The sequence below is a fragment of the Cygnus olor genome, chromosome 1 (assembly GCF_009769625.2).
Source record: "Cygnus olor isolate bCygOlo1 chromosome 1, bCygOlo1.pri.v2, whole genome shotgun sequence".
NCBI lineage: Eukaryota > Metazoa > Chordata > Aves > Anseriformes > Anatidae > Cygnus > Cygnus olor.
Window position 1 is genome coordinate 52491458 of NC_049169.1, and position 19749 is coordinate 52511206.

Sequence of the window (19749 nt, forward strand, 5' to 3'; positions counted from 1 at the left end):
GTTTGACTTGTTTTTCAAGATTGCTTTATACAACACATTGTCTCGATTTGATAGAAATGTCATTTCACTTTATTTCCTATATCCAGACATGGGAAATTTATTGAATTCAAGTTCTCAAATATAGTATTCATTTTGTTTAGATTTACCTAGAATTATTGCACGAGAAATGAACAATTGCTAGCAGACTATTTCTGCAATTTCTGGACCTTATTATAAATTTACCTACAACAGTGTATTCATAGCAGTAATTTTTACACTTAGTAGAATTATGCTGAGAATGCCTTATCAGTAAAGAGAAATCAAATTACAGTACTGACTTTTTAATTGAGTTATAAATATATGTATGCACTGAAGCATCTGTACATATGTTTGTATACATATACATTGTACAGAGCTCGATCCTGCAAGATGCTATTATGCATATGACCAATCATACCACCTAAATGCATGTCTAATTTCTCTAAAACTTCAAAGGTACTATTTATGGTTAATGTTATGTACAAGCTTAAGTGCTCTGGTGGATCAGAGCCAGAGTATTCAGCACCTTGCAGGATCAACCCCTAACCGATGAACTTCAGAATGTACATTTTAATAAACTTTCAAATGGATTTGGGACCAAATGAAAAACTCAGATCTGAATGCCTGTGGCTTAGTGAAAGCTCTGATAGGATTTGCATATTGAAACAAAATCCTATCCCAAACAGAGTTATGAGTCTAAAAAAGGAGACATTAGCTAATTCATATGTTCAATGGGAACATACTGTTGAGTTTATGTTGACAGCTTTCAGGTATTATGACAAACAGTACAGCTTCATGTACAACAAATGTCTTGCGTTGAGGGCATGCTCCTGCAATGTGCCATGACAGTACTGTTAAGAGCAGTCTGCCGAACATTACTGCAATTCTTCCCCTTTTCCAGGAGTCACTATCTGTTGAAACGGTATTATCTGATTTAGCCACTTGGACTACTTGTAAAACAACATACTTTATGCTTCGTTACTACTACCTTCTCATCATGTCCTTGTTGGTCTTAGCAGATGAAATTCAGCCTGAAAGTTCATCCTCAGGCCAAAGAAGTGGCCATTACAAACTAGGCAGAAACACTTTGACTTATTTTTGAAACCAATTATCTGAGACTGGCTTGTGGCTTCAAAGAGCTGGGAAGAAGCTGAGGTACTGACCACAGAGTTTCTTTGAATTTTTAGCATATGAATTTACAGCAATTCTGCAAAAGACTAGTTGAACACATCCTTCGCAAGCTTGCTGATGCTATACTGGGAGGTACTGTTGACTCTCTGGCGGGTCAAGAGGCCTTGCAGAAAGATCTAGATGGATTGGAACATAGGGCAATCATCAAGGACATGAAATTCAACAAAGGAGAATACCAGGCTTTGCACCTGGAGGTGCAGACCGAGAGATGAGTGGCTGGAGATCAGCTCAGTGGAAAGATATCTGTGGGTGTTGGTCGACAGCAGGCTCAGGATGAGCCAGCACTGTGCCCTGGCAGCCAAGCGGGCAAACTGCATTTTGGGATACACTAAACATATCATAGCCATCCGGTCAAAAGATGTATTTGTATTTATTATTGGTGCAGTCTCAGCTTGAATAGTGAGTGTAGTTCTGTTCTCCATAATATGGAAAGGTTGTTAAGGTCCCTGAAAGCTTTCTGAGGAGGGCAGCAAAGCTGGGAAAGGGTCTGGAAGTTGTGTCTATGAGGAAAGGCTGAGGACATGCGGGTTGTCTAGTTTGGAGAAGAAGGCTAAGGGGCAAATTAATTGCTCTCTACAACTTCCTGAGATGGGGAAGTGGAAATGAAGGTGCCGGTCACTTTTCCCCTGTAATTGATGATAGAACACAAAGCAATGGTACAAAGCTGCATCGGGGGAGGTTCAGATTTGATATTAGAAAAAACTTTGTTATTGCAAGGGTGGTCAAACACTGGAACAGGCTTCCTAGAGAGGTTGTTGATTCCCATGCCTGTCTGTGTTCTAGAGACATTTGGATAATTCCCTTAATAATATGTTTTAATTTTTGCTTAGCCCTGAGGAGGTCAAGCAATTGGACTAGATGATCTTTGTAGGTCCCTTTAAACTGAACTACTCTATTCTATTCTATCTGGTGGCAGTTAGCATTCAGATTGTCTCATTTTTAATATAAAACATCACCTCTTACCTTTAAGAGGAGGGACAAACTGTTATTACTATGTTATGTTAATGCTGAAGTAAATAAACACCCAAATATCTGACAAAGGACCCGAAAAAAATAAGCAATCAAAACAGATAAATAGGCAAACAAAAACCAATACCAACAAGAATTGAAAACGTTGTTGATGTTTTTCATTTTTAAAAGTATTAAATAAATGAAGAACAGATGACTACCTATATAATGATCTGTCAATTTAAAAATAAATAAAATTGTCATAAAAATATTATGAAGAGTAGAAATTTCCAAAAAAAAAAAAAAAAAGTCAATAGATTCCAAAGACATTTTATTCTCTAAACTACACCATTTTTCAATTAATAAAATTACTCACAAAATATCTACTAACTCAATACTTTAATCATGCATGCAAGTGTTATTCCATTTTGACAATGAAGAGAATAGGTTAAAAAAAAAAAAATAAATAAAAAGTATTGAAGTATTGACCCAAGAGCGAAAACCTCTGAACATTAAATCCAAATCACTGGACTGCTTTCATATTAGGATATTAGCCCCATATTAGCCCCATGCTTTTTGTAAGACTTCTATCTGGCTCTGTTCTGGCTGTCCAGTGCCCCAGACTCAGCAGGCAAGTGGGAAGTATGCTTTAATTCAGGCTAACCTTCTACACAGTATTTAGGCCACTCTCATGTGAACTGGGAGAGTTCACAGAACATGGAGGTGGCAGATAGACAGGAGCTAGGTTTCTCCCTTCCTGAAAAAGAGAGAGCTCTCACCTAAATTGTGATGGGAAAATGAGGATCAGGAGCTCATTATCTTGCTCTGAACACTGTGTAATCAACGAGTGTTAGTTTTAAAAGAGGTCTAGATAAGTCTTTGAAGTCTTTGAGTTTACAAGGATGTTTATGGATTCAGGAAAACCTCAGGAAGAAAAATGGTCATTTTTGAACACTCAGCAAACCAAAAAATAAAAATAAAATAAAAAATTGCAAGAACACTTGCTCAGTGAACAACTTCTGACACCTAACTTAAATTTAAGCATTTAGAATACATGAGGTACTTAAGTGTGCTAGAGACATTTTCTGACTTTCTCTGCTAAAAATACATACTGACATTGTGATTTATGAAACTGAGTTTTCTTGTGTCTCAGCTTAAGTGATTTACCTGGTACCATAGAAGAGCCATGAATGAAATCTAGCTCCCTTTCCCAGTTTCTTCATCTGAAGAGCATTCTTTCTTTCTAAAGACTGCACTTTACCTAGCTCTAAAAAAGTAGTTGATGAAGATAGAAATGGCTAACAGAACATTCCATGGAAGGCTTTATAACAAAAAAACAAATGCCTGAATAAAATAAATGAATAATAATAATAATAATAATAATAATAATAATAATAATGTAATAAATACAACCTAATATTCACAATTTGTTATATTCTCACTAGAAAGAAAACCCTGCAAGGCCTTTTTCACTTTCCGTCTTGCTGGGTGTTGCTGTTGTTTGATGAACTTAAGGAGAATATGGGCCAGCAGCCTGAAACAAGAAATTATTCTGATGCTTGCCAGGAACTGACAAAGATTTGCACATGCCTTGGACTGCCAATGAGAAGGCCAATAGAAATACATATATGGAGAGAAGGTGGTTTAGTGGCTGAATCACATCATACTGTGTTGTGAAATCACTTCATAGCATATCTCAGGTTGTTGTTTTCATAAAGAGGATAAAGGCAAATATAAAGAAGTCAGAAAAGAAGTCTGCATATCAAGCAGATGGGTAGATTTACAGATAATGCTCGGTAAAGCTTTATGTCTTTTTCATGTCAGTAGAACCTTTTCTGGTACTTACTTCAGTCCAACAACTCACATAGTACCAGACAGCACAAATATAGATGATATTTTCTTCTTACTGATAAAAAATTAACTGTAACATCTTTCATAAAATATAAGCAAAGTCATTATTTACTCTTTCTACATTAAGCTAATTATTTGAGGTTATTTGCTTGACTCAACCTCAATTAACCCTTAATTCTGAAGTTTCATAGCTTCCATACTATTTGAAGATCTCTGATCTATCTCTGAAGATCCTTACTGTGAACACACGCAAAACAACAAATATTTTAAGAATTTTTGTAGGATTCATTCTCTGTTGAATCTTTATAGATAATGTATTTTCTTTCCTCCAATCTTCATGTCATTTGAACCTCTTTCTACTAGCTTCCTGGAATACAGTATTTCTCCTTGCATACCTAGAAAAAGCTTCTTTTTTTCATTACCTCTGAGTCTTGGCTGCACATTTAATCCTCTTCTGAGGAGCCTGCTGCTGCTGCCTTCCTGCACCAATGTCTTCATTTCTACCTATCCTCTTCTTCACCCTAGACTCTCCCAGACCCATGTACTCATCTCAATTTGGAAGGGCTGTAGTCACAGCCCTTCCTGAAAACTCGGTCTGGCTCTGTGAAACACATATACCTCCTTTCTCTCTGCTACCCACAGATGTTTAACAGAACAAAAAATAGATGAGGTAGCTAGGGAACAAATAAGAAATGATACTATCCAAAAAGAGGCCATCCATCACATTCATTTTTGACTACATGTTACCCATTTGTCTACTTAGTTTAACCTGGTATTGAATTTTTCAATATTAATTCCCTCCACACCCCCTTTCTGTTTTGAGCAGTGCTGTTCTCTAAAACAATTTCTGTGTTCAGGAAACACTATCGTCATAAGGGGGTTTTCCTTAATTTTAAAGTATTCACATAGCTTAACTGTATACGCAAAGAGTAAGGCTAAGAGCATCTGGTACAGATATTAAGATTGGTACCCAATTATAATTCTTCTAGCAGCATAATTAGGTCTTTACAGTTATTAAACAATTACAGTTGTCATCAGTTTTAAAAACTTTGCCTTAAACCTTAATGGTTTATTGCTAATTGTGTGATTTGATATAAATGTAATTGGTTATGATGGCTGAATTAAAGAATCATTGCATCTTATACTGCATATATCTTTAACAGATTTTTGTTCCTCTGGGAACAGGGTAGAAACAACCACTGCAATGATAAATACATCACATTGAACTTAATGTTAATTGTATTTTATCTAAGTAATCAGAGAAAAAAATGCAATGGTTGGTAATGAATCAATAACACTAGGAAAAAGATCTAGACAGTAATAGTGTTTCCGGAATATTATGTGTAAGAGTTTAGCACGTCTCATCACTGACCCTCCAGATGAGACAACTAAAAAGATATGAATAACAGAGAGTGGTTTGGTCAAGAAAGACACAAAAATTAATTTCTTAATCTTAAACATAATGTAAAAATCTCACAATAACCGTCACCTGTGTGGCAGGCTGACCTTGAACTGACGCCTGTTGCCTATCCAGCTGCTTTCTCACTCCCCCTCCTCAACAAAATAAGGGAAAAAAAATAGGATGAAAGATCTCACTAGTCAAGATAAAGATCGGGAGATCACTTATCAGTTACCATCACATGTGAAAAAGACTCAATTGGGGGATAATTAATTTAGTTTATTGTCAGTTATAATACATTCGGGTGGTGACAAACATTAAAACTTCTCCAGCAGCCCCATTGCTCTTTTTCCCAGGTTCAATTTATCTCATTCATTCCTAACTCCTCTACCTCCTCCCTACACCTGAGTGGCACAGAAAGAAAAAAGAAAAGAGGGGTTGCAGTCAGTCCATGACAGTTTTCCTCTGCTCTTTCATGGGCTGCTCTCCACAGACCACAGATCCTGCATGGGCTTTTAGTGAGCTACAGCATCCCTCAGGGCATGTGCACCTGCTACAGTGTAGAGATCTGCTCTGATATGGTATGCTGTGGGCTGCAGAGGGACAGCCTGCTCTGCCATGGGCCTCTCCTCAAGTTGCAAGGGAATCTTTGCTCTGATGCCTGGAGCATATACTCCGATTCCTTATTCTCTCTCTGTCCTTGGTGTCTACAGAGCTGTTTCTCACCATTTTTTTTTTTTTTTTTTTTTTTTAACCTTTTCTTAAATACACTTTCCTAGGGGCGCCACCATCTTGACTGCTGGGCCCTCCAGTGGAGCTGTGTCTGGAACTGTCTGTGTCCAGCACAGGGTGGTCCCAGCCTCTCCTCATAGACATTGTCCCTGCTGCCAGCACCTTGACACCTACACCTAATTCAACCTGCCACCTCTCCTTAAACTTTAGAGTTGCAAAAATGGGTGCCTGTGGAAACTTATAAGGAAATTATATTTTAGAAGGAAGATCTGCATAATCAAAATCCCAAGGTTTTCTCACAAAAAGGCCACTACCAACAAGTCTCTTGGTGGAGGTAAGAATTAGAGATGGTCATGATAGGCTGATGCCAAACATACAAGTGTCTATCTACTAGTAAACCTGAAGAGGGGACAGGCCTGGAAGTATTTGTTACCTGGGAAGAACAGAAAAGGAAGATGTATGGCACACTCTGGATAGTTTTCTTTTCTAGGGCTTTTATTCAGAAATGTATTATTGAAAGTAATGTACCTGTGCCAAGTTTAGACTGCTTAAAGGTGTCACTCCATTGAATTTTTCCCATAATGTGTAAAGTCTGCATTAACATTGAATTTCTATTCACCCTATACATACTATATCTTCCATACGCAACTATGTGGATCACATCTAACTCTTCAACTAGATATATTTGTCTTAAATGTTTTACTTAATGTTTTACTTAATGTTTTACTAAGCTTTCTATCCTCTTTGACTACATAAAACCGAGGCGATCGGCTCCGGGGCAGACGCGTTCTGCAGCGGAGCGGGGTATCGGGACAGGCAGGGCTTTTTTTCCGGCATCAAGGCCACTCGAGGGAGCCACCAGGACCCGGCAGCCCTCGCGACTGAGGCTGACGAGGCGTAGGTGGAGCCAGCAGCGCCCCCTCCCTGGCCGTTCAAAAGCAGCCCCTAAGGAGCGCGAGCGACCAGGAGTGCGGCGAACAGGGTGGGCAAACAGGGCGTGGCGCATCAGAAGGGAGTGGCAAGGCAGTTTGCGGGGCAGTTCGCGCAGGCAGGGCAGGCGGAGAGGGCAGAGTGTTCCCCCCCGCCCATAAGAACAATTCGTCTATTGGCTGTCGACCGCTAGCTAGGCTGCAAAGGTCTACACCAGGCAGAGCGCTCTCTCTAGAAAGTCTGTAACCACCCAGACTGACTGCCTGCTCAACAATGCAGCAATTCAGGTCTCTGGATGCAGGGAGTGTCTGAGCCTGTTCCTGCCATCTGAGGGAGACAGAGATACTGTGTGTGTGAGGTGCGAGCAGGTGGATGACCTGGTCCGCCTGGTGGCAGAGCTGAAGGAGGAGGTGGAGAGGTTAAGGGCTATCAGGGAGTGTGAGCGGGAGATAGACTGGTGAAGCGACTCCCTGCAGGGCCTGAAGGAGAGGTACCGGGGTAAGACATCCCAAATGAGGGTGGACCCCCTGCCCTATCACTGTCGGGCAGAGGGAGGGGACCTAGGAGTTGAGGAGGAATGGAGACAGGTCCCTGCTCGACCTCGCAGGCGATGCCCCCCCCTACCGGCCCCACCTTCCCAGGTGCCCTTACACAACAGATTTGAGGCCCTGGAGCTTGAGAGAGTGGTGGGTGAGGACGAGGTAGAAAGTCTACCCAGGAGGATGCCTAGGGCGAGGAAGCTGACTCCACGCCTCAAGATTGCCTCCACCAAGAAAGACAGAAGGGTGATCGTTGTAGGCGACTCCCTTCTCAGGGGAACAGAGGGCCCTATTTGTCGACCTGACCCTACCTGTAGGGAAGTCTGCTGCCTCCCTGGGGCCAGGGTCAGGGATGTTGCCAGAAAGCTTCCCAACCTGGTTCGCCCCTCTGACTACTACCCTCTTTTGATAATCCAGGCTGGCAGTGATGATATTGAAGGGAGAAGCCTGAAGGCTATCAAACGGGACTTTAGGGGACTGGGAAGGTTAGTGGATGGAGCGGGAGTACAGGTGGTGTTTTTGTCTATCCCTACAGTGGAAGGGAGGGGTACCGAGAGGACACGGAAAGCCCACCTGATTAACACGTGGCTCAGAGGCTGGTGCCAATACAGAAATTTTGGGTTTTTTGACCATGGGGCGCTTTACTTGGCACCCAGCCTGATGGCCGCAGACAAGTCCCTATCTCTAAGGGGAAAACGGATCCTAGCCCAGGAGCTGGCAGGGCGCGTTGAGAGGGCTTTAAACTAGGTAAGAAGGGGGACCGGGCTGAAATAAGGCTTGTGTCGGGGGACATAAAGCTGTGTCGGGGGAACAATGGCAAGGCCGGGGGAGAAGGCAATGGCCCGACTGAAGTGCATCTACACTAATGCACGCAGCATGGGTAACAAACAAGAGGAGCTGGAAGCCATCGTGCAGCAGGAAGGCTATGACTTGGTTGCCATCACGGAAACGTGGTGGGACCACTCTCATGACTTGAGTGCTACAATGTCTGGCTATAGGCTCTTCAGAAGGACAGGCAGCACAGAAGGGGTGGTGGTGTGGCTCTCTATATTAGAGAGTGTTTTGATGTTGAGGAACTTGAGGCTGGGAATGATAAGGTTGAGTCCCTATGGGTTAGGATCAGAGGGAAGGCCAACAAGGCAAGTTTCCTGGTGGGGGGTCCGTTATAGACCACCGAACCAGGATGAGGAGATAGATGAGGAGTTCTACAGGCAGCTGGCAGAAGCCGCGAAATCGTCAGCGCTTGTTCTCGTGGGGGACTTCAACTTCCCAGACATATCCTGGAAGCACAACACAGCCCAGAGAAAGCAGTCTAAGAGGTTTCTGGAGAGCGTGGAAGATAGCTTCCTGACACAGCTGGTTAGAGAGCCTACCAGGGGAGGTGCCCCGCTAGACCTTCTGTTCACAAACAGTGACGGACTGGTGGGAGATGTGGTGGTCGAGAGCTGTCTTGGGCAGAGTGACCACGAAATGGTTCAGTTCTCTATTCTTGGCAAAGTCAGGAAGGGGACCAGTAAAAACCGCTGTCTTGGACTTCCGGAGGGCTGACTTTGAGCTGTTCAGGACACTGGTTGGCAGAGTCCCTTGGGAGGAGGTTCTGAAGGGCAGAGGAGTCCAGGAAGGCTGGGCACTCTTCAAGAAGGAAATCTTAATGGCTCAGGAGCGGTCTGTCCCCACGTTCCCAAAGACGAGCCGGTGCGGAAGAAGACCAGCCTGGCTGAACAGAGAGTTGTGGCTCTAGCTTAGGAGAAAAAAGAGGGTTTATAATCTTTGGAGAAGAGGGCGGGCCACTCAGGAGGACTATAAGGATGTTGCGAGGCTGTGCAGGGACAAAATTAGAAAGGCCAAAGCTCATCTGGAGCTCAATCTGGCTACTGCCGTTAAAGATAACAAAAAATGTTTTTACAAATACATCGACACAAAAAGGAGGACTAAGGAGAATCTCCATCCTTTACTGGATGCGGGGGGAAACTTAGTTACAAAAGATGAGGAAGAGGCTGAGGTGCTCAATGCCTTCTTTACCTCAGTCTTTAGAGGCAAAACCAGTTATTCTCTGGATACCCGGTACACTGAGCTGGTGGAAGGGGATGGGGAGCAGGATGTGGCCCTCGCTATCCACGAGGAAATGGTTGGCGACCTGCTACAGCACTTGGATGTACGCAAGTCGATGGGGCCGGATGGGATCCACCCGAGGGTACTGAGCGAACTGGCAGAGGAGCTGGCCAAGCCGCTTTCCACTATTTGTCGGCAGTCCTGGCTATCAGGGGAGGTCCCAGTCGACTGGCGGCTAGCAAACATGACGCCCATCTACAAGAGCCAGAGGGTAGACCTGGGGAACTATAGGCCTGTTAGTTTGACATCAGTGCCAGGGAAGCTCATGGAGCAGATTATCTTGAGTGTCATCACGCGGCACTTACAGGGCAACCAGGCGATCAGGCCCAGTCAGCATGGGTTTATGAAAGTCAGGTCCTGCTTGACGAACCTGATCTCCTTTTATGACCAAGTGATGCGCTTAGTGGATGAGGGAAAGGCTGTGGGTGTGGTCTAGCTTGACTTCAGTAAGGCTTTTGATACTGTTTCCCACAACATTCTCCTCGAGAAACTGGCTGCTTGTAGCTTGGACTGGCGTATGCTTCATTGGGTTAAAAACTGGCTGGATGGCCGGGCCCAAAGAGTTGTGGTGAATGGAGCCAAATCCAGTTGGAGGCCAGTCACTAGTGGAGTCCCCCAGGGCTCAGTGCTGGGGCCAGTCCTCTTTAATATCTTTATCGATGATCTGGATGAGGGGATCGAGTGCACCCTCAGTAAGTTTGCAGATGACACCGAGTTAGGTGCGTGTGTCGATCTGCTTGAGGGAAGGAAGGCTCTGCAGGAGGATCTGGATAAGCTGGACCGATGGGTTGAGGTCAACTGTATGAAGTTCAACAAGGCCAAGTGCCGGGTCCTGCACCTGGGGCGCAACAACCCCAAGCAGCGCTACAGGCTGGAAGATGAGTGGCTGGAAAGCTGCCTGGCCGAGAAGGACCTGGGAATACTGGTTGATAGGCAGCTGAATATGAGCCAGCAGTGTGCTCAGGTGGCCAAGAAGGCCAACAGCATCCTGGCTTGTATAAGAAGCAGTGTGGCCAGCAGGTCTACGGAAGTGATTGTCCCCCTGTACTCAGCTCTGGTGAGGCTGCACCTCGAGTACTGTGTTCAGTTTTGGGCCCCCCGCTACAAGAAGGACATGGAGGTGCTCGAGAGAGTCCAGAGAAGGGCGACGAAGCTGGTGTGGGGTCTGGAGAACAAGGCTTATGAGGAGCGGCTGAGGGAGCTGGGATTGTTCAGCCTGGAGAAGAGAAGGCTCAGGGACGACCTTATCACTCTCTATAGGTACCTTAAAGGAGGCTGTAGCGAGGTAGGGGTTGGTCTATTCTCCCACGTGCCTGGTGACAGGACGAGGGGGAATGGGCTAAAGTTGCGCCAGGGGAGGTTTAGGTTGGATATTAGGAAGAACTTCTTTACTGAAAGGGTTGTTAGGCATTGGAATGGGCTGCCCAGGGAAGTGGCTGAGTCACCATCCCTGGAGGTCTTTAAGAGACGTTTAGATGTTGAACTTAGTGATATGGTTTAGTGAAGGACTTGTTAGTGTTAGCTCAGAGGTTGGACTAGGTTATTTTGGAGGTCTCTTCCAACCTAGACAATTCTGTGATTCTGTGAAAACTTCTACATAAAAGCTTAAAAGTGAAATCAGAGACCTTTGATATAGCAATATCCTTATGGAACATATCTTTACATTTGACCACAAACAATTCATGAAAGAACACAATGGTTAAAGACATATGTCTATGAATGATAATTTTAGAAAAATGATGCACAGCTTGAACAAAATTCTTAGTCATATAATCCTTACAGCTCATGGACCTTAAATTGCAACAGTTCTACATTCTGCTGGCTTTGATAATATATTACTTCAAAGAAACAGAAGTCTAAAGAAGCTGTTTCTGTGAATTATACTAGCACTACTAGATTTAGTGGCTTGTATAAATTTAAATAACATATATGTTGGCGAGTTATCACAATGATTCTTTAATTCAGTTAATTTAATGACAGTTCAATGTTTTTGTCCATCCCAGAAGCTCAAAAATAGTTGTGACCAGATTATATGGGCCCTATTAGAAGTTTTACTTGTTGATTTAATTGTATTGATTTCATCTGAGCAGTTCAGGTAAAACCTTCGAGTCAGCAATTAGTTGTGATACAATGCAGTACTAAATTAATACGAATCTAGGATATGGATAATCTGTACACCAGGTCAGAAAGTTATCATTGCTGAGCTGGACTTTATTTAGATATTTTGAAGGAATAGCCAGTATGAGGTTTCAGAAACTTTGAAAGATGACAGAAGTAATATAGGAATTTCATTCCAGGATAAGAGAAGAATAAAACAAAGGTCTTAGAGCCTGTCTGTATCTTTATTTTGCAGTTGAAGAGGAAAGACGGAGCCTTTTTGAAAGTAAAGGATTACTGCATTACTAATTTTGCAGTTCACACAATGGTGGGATAATGTACTAAGAAAGACTGACATTACCTCTCACAAATATTTGAAAGCAAAAACCATTTCAGACAACTTAGCCATCAATTTATTAGGCACCACACATTCAACAAAGTGCTTAAACTTTTAACTTTAGACATATGTCTAAATGCTACAGTAAGCGCTTTGCAGAACAGTGATGCACTAAGCATGAGCTTAACTGCTTTGCTCATCCAGGACTTTAATGAATACTCCCTGATAATCTTGACCTAATATAGAATGATCACTTTCTCTAGGGATTACTAGCAGTGCAGTTAAATTTTGTTTCTTCTCAACTGCAGATGTGAAATAAAATCCTTCAGAGATCAAGTGTAAACCACAAATTATGCCTCAGAGGCATAAGAATTCTGAGATAAGAAAAGCTTGGATTTTTATGCACTCAGGCACCCAAACTCAGAGAAAGCAATTTAATGCTGCTTATATTTTCAAAGTTCGTGTGACTTATGTGAAATTTCCTTTTGTGTTTACAACCCCCTCTTCTTTGAGTAATTAGTTCCTTGGCATTAGGCCCATCTGTGACAATGAAAAGAAATTATCTGTTTGAAGATTGTACTATAAAAGAAGCTGGGAAACAGGATTCACATTAAAAAAAAAAAAAAAAAAAAAAAAAGTCATAAAAACCCCTCCCAGTATCTTACATACTTATTTTAGTTAGCCAGACACAGAAACACAGAAACTGGTTAACTGGAAAAGGTTAACTGCACTTTTCCCTAATATATTCAATCTTTCCTTCTTTAGCCAGTATATGTCTCTCTTTTAATTCTTACATAGGGAGAAACAGAAGCTGAAGTAAATGAAGTGTGTTACTATATATGTTGCCAAATATTTGAAAATCAGAACTAGTTCATATGGCTGTACAAACTGGTTAAAACAAGTTATTAGAAAAACCTTAAAGGAACAGGAACTATGCGTCCAATAAGACCTACTAATTTAGGTAGCATTTAATCTAAATTAAGAACGTAAAACAATCTACTCCTGTATGCTTTATCATTCATAGGGTAATCCTGCAATAACAACTAGAAACATCATTCAGAGTTATTGATATCAATATTTTTACATTTATTTGAACAAAAGAGGTACTCCTTGCTTTGCTTTATCAGATAGCATCTTGCAAGCATAGCTTGATGGAAGAAAAACTCACAGACATAATAATGCACCTAAAAGAAGTTGGACTGTTTTCAAACAATACTTGTACACAGGCACACGTACAGATTAGCAGTATTTCATATGGCATGGTCTGTGTAACCACCAGTTCTAGAATTCAGCCACTGACTTTGAAAGAGACTCATATGAAGGAAAAGTACAAAATGACATTATGACTCATTATTTATTTATTTATTTATTTATTTTCATATCCAATTAGTTGTTGTTTTTTATTTAGTAAAAAAAAAAGGGGGGAGATGCTGGACAGACGTAGCATTTTTTTTCATAAACCCTTCGGTTGTATTACTTTGTTTATCTTTGTAGCTTTTCAGAAATCAGTTTTGAAGGAAACACATTGCAAATATCCAGAGGGAATGAAATTTTGAGGGAGAAGACCTATAAACTTTGAAATGAGCAAGGAGGTAAAATACAAGCAAAATCTATCTGAATAGAAAACTTTGAAAAGATCCAATATAAAATTGATGTTTTTTTCTGCTCCTGTATCACCACATAAGGTTTTATATATTGGCTGCAAAGTGGTTTGAAACTGTTACCTAATTGTATTTTGGCATTTTGCAATCTCACTTCATTCAATTTTGAAGTGACAATCTATGAAAGGACATGAAAAGAGAAAAAAAAAAAGGTTGACATAGTTTGTGATGAGCAGACTGTATAAGCAGCTGCTGGTAGGCCGCTGTGCAGCTATTTACCTTGCAGTTATATCATATTAGTCATAGTGAACAAGGACATACAATGATCCAGAATCATGCTACTGTATATGTGTTTATGTATGTGTATGCATTCATCTGATGTGCCCATTCCCGTATAACTTCTAATGACTATTTTTTGTGTGTGTGTTTAGTAACTGCCATAAGTGTTCTAATGTCTTTTCAATTTAACCTTATATACTGGTTATGGATGAGATAGAGCTAATTTTCTTTGTAGAGGTTCATTTTTGAATTTCTGTTGAAAACAGTGGTGATAACACACCCATGTTCTAGCTGTTGAAGAGTAGTGTTTGCACAAAGCCAAGGACTTTTCTACTTTCATACTGCCTGGCCTCTGATGAGGATTGGGGGTGCACAAGAAGCTGGGAGGGGACACAGCCAGGATGGCTGACACAGACTAACCAAAGTGGTGTTCCATACCATAGGGAATCGTGCTCAGCAATAAAACTGGAGGAAAGAAGAAGGAGGAGGACGTATTTGGAGTGGAGGCATTTATCTCTGTGAGAAATCACTACACATGATAAACCCTGATTTCCTGGAAATGGCTGAGCACCTGCCTGCCAATGGGAGGTAGTGAATGAGTTCCTTGTTTTCCTTTGCTTGCAAACTTTTGCTTTACCTAGTAAACTGTCTTTATCTCAACCCACAAGTTTTCTCAGCTTTCCAATTCTCTTCCTCATCCCTCTGGGGGTAAAATGAGAAAGTGGCTGAATAGCATTTAGCTGCCTACTGGTGCTAAACCACACCACCTTGCCAGAGTGTCATATCCGAACACAAAGCCTAATGCTTTTCACTTCTTTTGATTGGTTCATTCAGTTTTCAGATTTAATAGAAAGAGTGGTGTGGGGAATGAAAGAAGAGAGGGAAAACAGTAACTGATAATCTTTCACTGATGCATCTGATTGCTCAGTGTATCTTTTATAAAGTTGTGACATACATTTTACAGATTTAATGCATTATAAAATGCATATGTTTTTAATCTTGCGGCAATGAACTTTTCAGTTTAATTGTCCAGAATTAAAATTAAAACTTTCTGTTTTAATGGGAAAACAACAATGATAATAATAAAAATTAAAAACAAGCAAACAAAAAACAGTATACATACAGAAAATCTCAGTTTATAAGGAAAGTTCCTAATTGCTTCCTCTACATTTGTGTCAAATTTTTGGCCTTGCAGTGAATCTTCGCACCACATGGCAACACACATGGCTTGGAGGAGTCCAACTGGAGCTGAAATGCTATTTGGAGGGTAAAAGCCCCATTTGTGTAGAGATGTAAAAATGCCACTACTTATGAAATGTAACCTAAAAGTTTTCAACATAAAGCAAAAATTTGTGGTGTTTGTTGTTGTTGTTGTTTTGTGTTTTTTTGTTTGTTTGTTTGTTTTTAATCTGAATGTAAGTACTTGCTCACCTCAAAAAATAAACTGATTAGGAAATTTCAGATGAAGCAGACATATACTAGAAAACACTAACAGTTTCATGAATATATATCAGTTTACAGGCAGGTAGCACACAGAAATCTTCCTTGTTTCTGGCCTAAATTTAAAGACCCCTCTGTGATCCCAGAGCCATCTCTCCAGGATATCTGACATTAGCAAGGGGGACCTGCACATGTTACATCATAAGTTCCTTATTATTTAGCCATGAATTGTAAAGGTTTGTGATGGATTTGTGAGTCCATGCTTTCAGGGAAATCCTATTGTACAGCTGGCTCAGGAAAATGGAAGAAATCAGTGTTGAACTTCACTGATCTACCTCCTGTGAACTTTGGCAGAAACTCAGCACAGACTCTTGTCAGATTTACCACAGAGAGGGAAGTAAAATCAACGGTAATGTGTGCTTCAGGATGGAATTAGGACATTACAGTGCATATTTCAAACACTGTTTTCAAAATGCTTTTTCTTGTCTTTTTTGACAGAAATTCTGGTTCACAGGGAGTTTCAGTATTTTTGGCTTAATTTATAAAAGAGTAAATTTTGAAGCATGCATTTTTCTTTTCAAAACAGAAAGTCTGATTTTCAAAACAAAACAAAACAAAACAAAAAAACTTCACCAATTCAGAAATATTGCCTGAACAATGAGACGTGAGTTAATATCATTACTAATTAAACACTCTGACAATTCAAGGGAATTAAAAAGCTCTTTTTCTACTCCCTAACCATAAAAAACAGACAAAAATGGCTGAAAAATATTCCTCCTGTTGACATCCAGTAGTCCTTTACTAATTAACTAGAGTCATGCCCTTTTTAATGAGGCAAGACTTAATTCTTCATGAACGAATAACTCTGACCTAATTTGACAAAGCACTTGAACACACACTTAACATTATATATGAGTAGTCCCTTTGAAGCAGACGTGGAGATAAAGTTAATACGACTCATTCTTAAATCTACTGCCAATTCAATATTATTCTACAATGTGTATTTTCTGACAAAAGAACTCAATCCATTTTCTTTGGTTTATTCTCCAGTACAGTTCTACACATTAAGAAATATTTGTGATACTAAACCTGAGTTTACTGAATCCTATATTTAATCCCTTATTAATTTTTCTAACCTTTAACTCTATATACTTCAGATTCATATAACATCAGATAACTCTTTACCTGTTATGTAGTAATGCTTACCTGGAACATATTTAAGTTATTTGGTGATTAATTCAGGCACGATTTTTTTTTTCAGGTTCCAAAACATCTTTATGGATATATCCAATTACAGGTAAACATCAAACATATTAGTTCCCTAATCACAAGGACTGGCAACAGCTTTGTATGATTTGTATGCAATTTTTAATCTTGAATGAGGGGGATAGATGAATCCCACAGATTTACATATGTGTCACAAATAAATTATATGGCATATTCTTAAGACAGCAACAAGGCTGATAACTTGATCACAAATTATTTGCAGGAATTCTGGGCTAGCCTCAACTTATAAGTTTTTTTTTTGTTTGTTTTGTTTTGATAGAATTTTATTTTAACAGTCATGGCAACATTTTCTATGATTTTGCCAAAAAGATGGGGATATATACAAAATAAACACACTTCTAGCTTTGAGCCAGCAGTGTGCTCAGGTGGCCAAGAAGGCCGACAGCATCCTGGCTTGTATCAGGAATAATGTGGTAAACAGGACTAGCAAAGTAATTGTCCCTCTGTACTTGTCCCTGGTGAGGCTACACCTTGAGTACTGCATTCAGATCTGGGGCCCCTATATAAGAAGGACATGGACCTATTAGACCTCTCCTATGAAGGTTGAGGGAGTTGGTGTTGTTCAGCCTGGAGAAGAGAAGGCTTACAGTGCCTTTCCAATACCTAAAGGGAGCCTACAGGAAAGCTGGGGAGGGACTGTTCATCAAAGAGTGTAGGTATAGGACTAGGGGTAATGGTTTTAAATTGGAAGAAAGTAGATTTAGATTAGACATTAGAAAGAAATTCTTTACTGTGAGGGTGGTGAGGCACTTGAACAGGCTGCCCAGGGAAGCTGTGGATGGAATCCCTGGAAACATTCAAGGTTGAGGCTTTGAGCTACCTGATCTAGCGGAAGGCGTCCCTGCCTGCAGGGGGGTTGAAATTATATGATTTTTAAGCTCCTTTCCAACACAAACTGTTCTGTGATTTCTGTGATTCTTTTCAGTAAAAAGTGAAAATATAAAAATGTGATCATTTAAGTCAAATATATATATATATGTATGTGTGTGTGTATTTCTGTCTTTTCTAGACCTTGTACTTTTTCTAGTCTTAATTTACTCTAAGGGACTATGTCTATTATAAATGAATAGAAAATTTTCTTGCTCAAAGCAATGGCTTAAAATCAGAAGTCTGAACCTTCCTTTGTAAATATATTCATGCTTATGTGGAAAAATAAATATAAAAGATGTCTTCAATTGTATGGAATTTATTCCTGTATGATTCATCTGGACTTTCAGGCAAAAATTAGTCTACAGAAGCAAAGAGGCTTTCTGGCAAGCTGATTTTTCTGCCTTTTCAATCATTTTCTGAGCGTACCTCAAAAAAATTGATAGAGTGACAAGCTTTAGGGGACTTTTGGACCAGTGATTAAGCAAAGCAGGACACCTTTTCCTAAGTAATATCCCTGCTGCTAACAATTTTTTTTTTCCAGAATTAAAATGTTAAAGTTCTTAATTGTATGCCAGTGCTGTATTAAGCTGATACAATAATCAACTGTGAAAGACCCTAGATATATTATGGAGGAGAAAAAAGGAAGCCTTTTATCAAAAGCCAGTTCCTGTTTCCTGAATTATGATATGGCTTCTAAAGTTTCTCTCTAGATAATAGACCACAGTCAGAGTTCAGAATATGGGAGAAGGGAAACAGACACATAAATGAACATATTCTCAAATAAAGTACAATTCATATCACACAGAAGCAGAGGTAGTAAGTGAGGTGCACTGGGTAAATGCAAGCAAAGATAATTTCCCAGAATATAGTAAAAAGTCTTCAGAGCAGCAAGGTAATTGAATTGCTTCCAGAAACAATAATAAATTCTGTTTGAGTGAAGGTACCATAAAAAGAAGCAATATTTAAAGTCATAGGAGTATTTTACTTTGATACAATGGTAGTCTTCTTGTTAAATTGGAAGGTCAAGAGATGAAAAAGGAAAAAAAAAAGAAAAAAGAAAAAAAAAAAAAGGTACATTAGGCTGAAAAATTGGTTTGTGCTTTTTGCCAGTTATTCCAATAGGGTTTGAATGAGTTTAACTACAGTACTGTCTAATTCCATCACATAAAATTCTATACACACCAAATACTAAAGAAAAGATGTGAGTTTGTGTTATTTTTAGCTTTGCCTATTTTCCCTCCACTTTTATTCATTTCACCTCTGAGACTTAAGGTAAAGTCCAAGCAGAGACCAGAAAAGCAAATCATTTCCTTTTAATTACTCCTCCAGGAAACCAGTTAATAGAGGTTCACCCTGGGTCATGTAAAACTGCTATCACAAATCTTTAAGCCACAAATGAATGAACAGAAGAAATCAGTCTGCCACACGTGGTGTTACTTTGGTAACTTTGGTTACTTTTCTGAGGTGCTTCTTTGCTTCTTTCACTTATTGATAATGAGTAACAAATGCCCTATTTGTGGCCAAAAAAGAAAAATAATAATAATAATAAAAAAAAAGAGACCAATACATTCAGTCTTCTTCCTGCATAATTCATATCCTCCACTTTTGCCATAATTATGTCATTTGATACAGAAGCAAGGATTAAAAGGATTAAAACCTGTCTGATATGTTCCAAAAATCAATTGTTAACAGGGACTCATCGTGAACCAGATGCACTTCCTGTGGGATCTTGAGGTATCCAATTATATACTCTGTTGTTTAATTCCTGTACTGATGAAAAAACTGATATATTTTTGCTGCTAAAATGAGTAGATGACAAATGGATTGTAAAAGAGGCAGTTAAAGAGGAAGACAAAGCAAAAAACCTAATGAGTCAGATGACTTTGTAATGTGGGCACAAATATACAACTCTTGTCTTAATATGATCAGCTGTAAAGCAAGTCTACATAGGGAGACAAAGGTTCTGTCAGGGATTAGAAAAGCCACAGTAAATAATGAGATGGATGTGAGCTCTCACTACAGATCTACAGCAAAAAAGGCTAAGGACCCTTGGATGTACAAAGAGAGGACTATCAAATAGTGAGAATACATTACCTTTGTATTTGGCAAACATACTAC